Source organism: Hipposideros armiger, unplaced genomic scaffold, assembly GCF_001890085.2.
Source record: "Hipposideros armiger isolate ML-2016 unplaced genomic scaffold, ASM189008v1 scaffold_2, whole genome shotgun sequence".
Taxonomy (NCBI): domain Eukaryota; kingdom Metazoa; phylum Chordata; class Mammalia; order Chiroptera; family Hipposideridae; genus Hipposideros; species Hipposideros armiger.
The window spans coordinates 6,945,994-6,952,107 of NW_017731352.1; the positions used below are offsets into that span (position 1 = coordinate 6,945,994).

General features: G+C 43.8%; 1 pseudogene; it reads left to right on the forward strand.

Annotated features, from left to right (window-relative positions):
* Positions 1 to 206: 206 nt before the first annotated feature.
* Positions 207 to 3,903, forward strand: LOC109379423 (thymosin beta-4 pseudogene; annotated as a pseudogene).
* Positions 3,904 to 6,114: the final 2,211 nt, after the last annotated feature.

Below are 6,114 nucleotides of genomic sequence, written 5' to 3' on the forward strand. Positions count from 1 at the left end.
GTCACCTGCAGGAAAAGTGGGGGAAGCAAACACTTTGCTTTCACACTCTGCCTTTTCCCAGTGTCTACTATGGGCCCAAACCAGCTGAAAGCCAGTGGGCCAGGGAGCCCCTGGTGTACCCTCTGTGTCTGTAACCTACTTTTCCTGCAGGCGACCCTGGGTTGGCTGTGTTCTTCTACTAGGCTGCCCATCAGGCAGCCTTCTCCATGCAGCTGCCATCCTGTCCTTCCATCCTGCTCTTCTCTCGCCTCCTAGGCCTCCAGGTGGTGACCACCCCCCACTGTTACCTCCCCAGAGTGCTGCACTACCTCTCTTTGTTTCCTTTAACTCTACTTGCACCTTTGTGACTCACTTTACAAACTCCTAGTTTGAGTGTGCCATTTATTTCTTGCAAGAATCTATATATGCCATATATATGTCAGTCTCTTGGGGCACAGAGGTGAATGGGGAAGTGTGGGAAGGGCATCTGGAATCAGTGATAAATTTATGACTGCAAGAATAACACGAAAGCGTGTTACCCTCAACCTCATTGGCTAAGTGGATGAATCGGGTTTGTGGCAGCGTCTTTGTCTTAGTCTTAGAATCACGAATCACAACACAGACCAAGAAGAAGAGAGCAAGCAGTATGACACCCCCCCCCCCCCCCCCCCCCCCGTGACTTCTCAAAGCATTAAGGTTTCAGGTGGATAATACTTATAAAAGATAGGAGTTACAAACCATTTTGTGCAGGGAAAACCACATAGAGCTTTCACTTGCCGATGGATGTTTTCTGCTGAAAGCGCCAGTTGGATGTGGTTGTCTTTTTTGGCCTTTTATACCCAGAGACACATCATCCTCTGGACACATGTCACATAAAGGACAGGCACTAAGAATGTGGAGCACCCATTGTCCCCTCCCTGGGGACACTGCTTTTGGAAATAGAGTACACAGATCCTAGACCTTCTAGCTCATGCTCTTTGGACATAACCCTCATGTGATTTGCTGGTGGATAGGTGTATTCATGCCTAGAGACTACCTCCTCCGACTTTCAGCAATATTAGAAGTTTTGAGTGAGAGAAAAACCAGGAGGGTTTTTAACTACACAACATGAATAAAGAAACTGAAATGAAATAATCATTTTATGAAGGAACTAGATTCACCCAAGGTTTCAGGAACTACCTGGGGATATGTAGGGTCCTTTAAGGATCACAGGGCGATGAAATAACTTTCAGGCAAGTGGGGGACATCATTGCAGCTAATGATAGTGTGGGATCCTGACCCGTTCTCTTGTGTCTCAGGAGACCAGCTTAATTCCTGGGCTGTACATAGTAGCTTGGAATGTGGAGATAAAAGCTACAAGAAGATTGTAATGGAATGGTACTTGAACTCTGCCTTACAGGCATGTGGGGAGTAGTCCATTGGCATGGAGGCGAGAGTGTCGAAATAAATAGCAGAACAGAGGCCATTTTTATGTATTTTATTTCCAGCGCATCTTACAATTTAGATGACTAATGCCCTCTGTGAACTTCTGCAAGTGGAACCAAAACTGTTTAATGAATAAGTAACTTTTAGTGCTTTATTTTCATCTAGAGCTTCATTTGAAACAGATCATCATTAGCTTTAAGGTTTTAATTGTATTGAAATTCCTTATTGTAACCTATTGCTTTATTGCCTTAGTCCATTAACCTGGGTGCTGTGGAGCGTAGTTTTAGAGCCTGTATTTATATCTGGACTAATTGCATGGATGCTTTCAGGATAGAATGAGGTATTTTTCAGATCATCACAGGAAAAATAATCTGAACCCCTTTCCAAACTTCAGGGTTTGAGATAATAAGAACCAACACACAACAAAACAAAACAAAAAGGCCCCGAACAGTATTCTGAATTTTTCTTGCTTTGAAATACCTACTACTCTATCAACAAGGAATTGTAAAATACTAATTTTCACAGTACGTGTTGCTTCCACGTGGTTCTCATTTGGAAGTGTTGTGGGATGCATTGGTCTGTGGGCTCGCCAATCAAAACCAGGTGGTTAATGATTACAAACTGGGGAACCATGAGGAGATTCGTGCCTTGATCATTAGGACAGATGGAGATGAAGCATCCACGCCACTGGCCCGTGGGCTTAGGCTCTCAGACAAACCAACAATGACAAAGGCCCAGCTTCCTGCGGGGACCTTTGTTAATAACTTGGAAGGTGGCACAGCTGTTAACGCCTAGTTGACCTGAAACATTTCTTCCTGAAGTGGGAAAGTGACTGATGGAGATGCAGTTTAGATCACATTAAGGGTGTTTTTCACTTCCACTGAAGGAAGGAACATGGAAGTTGGAATTGGGCTCTTTGTTGCCCCCCAGATGCTCAGTAGCAGGGGTGTTTGTAATGCCCATCAACTAGGCTTTCCGTTGCACCTGTTGGGGGACCAGCTGCAGAAAGCAGGTGTGTCTGGGGACTGAGAGGACGGGTGACTGTGGAGAATGCTGAGGGCTGCCAGATGTATTCCACATAAACACCGGGCCCACAGCTGGAGGGCACAGGAAAGATGTGGATTTAATTAAAAATGATGTACAAATTTGGTTATTAATTTCAACCCACTGTGTGAATGTATTACACACACATACATAAAATATGTATTTCAGAACAACTCAATGGAATGAATGTACTGCAAGCATGAGATTCACTTTTCGCCAGTTCCATGCACATTATGTTTTGTTTGTTACATTTCCTTGTCCATTTAAAGGAATATTCCCGGGCAGAAAGCTAAAATGCCAGCTTCATTGCGAATGCCGTGCAGTCCTAAGAACACACAGTTGTCAGTTTAAAACAGAGAAACTGAATCAGGCAGCCTCTGACATCTGAATTTATATCTGGCTTAATTATATGGCTTATACAGTGCAGGATGGGCAAGTTTTGTTTGTGCTGTGTATGGTAGACTCTCGTGAGATTGGACCAATCCCTTAGTTTCTCCTGTGCCGCCTACACCAGAGTTGAGAGACAGCAATGCTTCATGAGGGGGCGGAGCTCAGGGGGGATATCGATGCCCTGCGTTCCGTAGACTGCCCATAAGATGTGTAGGAAGCCTGAGGAGTTTCCTGTGGCCAGCTTTCGGATGCTAAGTGTGCCGTGGGTCTTCTTACTTAGCCATCTGGAGTCACGGGGCATTGCCTGTCACTCAAAGGAGCTGGAGCTGAGAATACTCTCTACCTTGAGAACAACACCCTTTTGGGGCCGATTTGAGCAGCACTTGAAATGGGCACTGGCCAAAGAAGATAATCACAAAATTTCGTCATCAGAGCTGAGGGTAAAATCAGAGGTCCTAAGAATACTGTCTCTTGGGGTCTTCAGGGGACTCCCCCACTTGCCGATGAGTGCCACATTCTCTGTGTTCTTTTAGAACAGTGGTTCTTATCTGAGAGCCCCTTGAAAAGGAAGGCAAAACATTGTGTTATGTGAATGTGTGTGTTTTTCTTGGTGGTGGTTAGTTTGTCTTTTTCTTCCACTTCTCAAAGCTCCCAAAAGCTTACGACCTAAGGAGAGATGTGGTTGTTAGGTGAGCCTTTGTCTTGAACAGCACCTTCTTTCTCTTGAGGAATTTTCTTCATAACAAGAAATAATAATGATAGTAGCAGCAACGATAATAATTAATATGGCATTTATTACATTTCAGGCACTGTGCTGAGCACTCTATGTATGTTAGTTCATTTAAAAAGGTGTCTGTAGCCTCTGTGACCACCACTGGCCAGATCGGATACCACTCATTCACACACCTCACTCCGCTTCCTCTGCAGCCATGTCTGACAAACGCGATATGGCTGAGGTTGAGAAATTTGAGTAAGTCGAAATTGAAGAAGACAGAATCACAAGAGAAAAACCCACTGCCTTCAAAAGAAACGACTGAACAGGAGAAGCAAGCAGACGAATTGTAACAAGGCACACACCACCAATATGCACTGTACATTCCACAAGCATTGCCTTCTTACTTTACTTCTTTTAGCCGTTTAACTTTGTAGCATGCAGAGAGGTTGGATCAAGTTTAAAATGACTGTGCTGCCCCTTTTCACCTCAGAACTACTGACAACGAAGGCCACACCTGCCTCTCCCATATGTCTGTCTGGCTGGCAGGGAAGGAGAAGAACTTGCATGTTGCTGACAGCAGAGCTAGGTGGGACGACAGTGAAATTTAGAGTAAACACCAAGCTGGTCCAAGGTGTCCTGCAGGCTGTAAAATGCAGTTTAATCAGAGTGCCATGTTTTTGTTTTTGTTTTGGTTTAAATGATTTTAATTATCAGGATGTACAACTTTTAAAATAATACAAATGAAAAGTTTTAAAACCTGGGGACCAAAAGGTGTCAGTAATTGGCAACTCCCCCCGCCCCTCTGTCCCCCAAGTATTGGGCCATAATGAATAATTACTCTTCCACGAAGGGATTCAATTCCTCTAATATGATGTTCAAGGGCCTCCCTGCTCTGGTCTTGAATGCCAATCCTTTTCAATATTTATTTACCCAATGTGTTAGTTTTCTATGCTGGATAACAAATTACTGCAAACTTAGTTGCTTAAAAAATGCTAATTTATTATTTCATAGTTTCTGAGGCCTAGGAGTCCAGGCAAGGGTTATCTAGATTATCAAGGTTTACTAGGCTGTAATACAGGTGTCACTGGGAGCCTGACTGGGGGAAGATCTACTTATATGCTCCCTCTGGTTGTTGGCAGAATTCATCTTCCCTTTTTTCTTGCTGGCTGTTGGCTGGAGTATGCTGTTAAGCTCCTAGAGGCTGCCCACTACATGACCTCATAATATGGCGATTTACTTCTCCAGAACCAGTAAGGAGCCTCTTTCTCATGTCTGTGAAGATAAAGTCTTATAAGTATAACATAACATGGTCACAGGGATAACAGCCTGTGACATATAATATAATGTAATCAAGGGAGTGACAGCCTGTCACTCGTGACATATTCTGTTGATTAGATGCAAGTCACAGGTTCCACTCAGACTCAAGGAGAGAGGGTTATACAAGGGCGTGGTTCATTGGGAGTCACTTTTGGGTGAGTTGGCCATACTCAACACTATGTACTGGCATCTACTGTAGTTTCAGCTAGTTGTTTGAAATATACATCAGGAAGCCTCATTTTCCATTTTAACTTTTTGCTTCTCGTCTGTAGGGAGCACAGTGTGCCCCCCAGCTGTGCTTGCATGCCCATGCTGCTGAGCCTTTGCTCTCAGCTGTGCTCCAAGCTTGGAGTGCCCTCCCATGTCCTCTTCTTTCCATCTGTTACAATCACAGTCAGACCAAAAAGTTCAGCTCAGCTACTGTGGCTTTCCCCAAACCTTTCCTGATCCCTCTGTCATTTGTGGGTGGCATGGGAGCACTTGGTTGTTCTTTCCTATAGCAAGCATTTCGTTCTGAATTGTATTCTATCTAGAATTCTGAATTATATTCTGAATTGTGTAAATATCTAGATTCTTCAAAAAAGGAACCATGTCTTACGTATTGATTTTTTTTCCAGAGCCTATATCATTTTCACATGGGAAGTACTAAATAAATATTTGTTGAATAAATTTCCCCCAAACAATTGGCCAAACTTTTAAATTTCTCCTTTTATCAGGAATGAAAATAAGCAACATCCTTCGTCTTGGCTTGGGCCTCTTCCTTTAAAATGGGGACAGAAAACTTGCCTCAAGCTCTTTCCTTTTCTCTTCCCTTGAGCCCCAGCGAACCACAACAAGTAACCCTGCAGGATCCACTTAGGGTCTTGTTAGCCCAGCTTGAAAAGATGCAAAGGTGAAAGCTACTGAAGGACCCGATTTGACAGTGTTCTACTTCTTAGTGAGGTTTTATGCCCCACTTGCCCTGCGTTTCCTTCCTGCCATTTTGATGCCTAAAGCAGAACTTACTGCTGACCAATCACTCCTGATCCTGCTGAAAAAGCATCCAGACTCTGTGGCAGACTGGCTTTCCAGCCACTGAAAGGGCTTTCTGGTGGGGCTCGTCATCCCAGTAGCAGTTTAGGTGCTTTTGTGCAGGTTGAAATTGCATTTTATTCTCCCTAATTACGGACTGGATGTTAGAAATGGTTTGGCCTCTGTTACTTTAGCTCAGTGTAAAATAATAAACAGCTTCATCATACAACCAA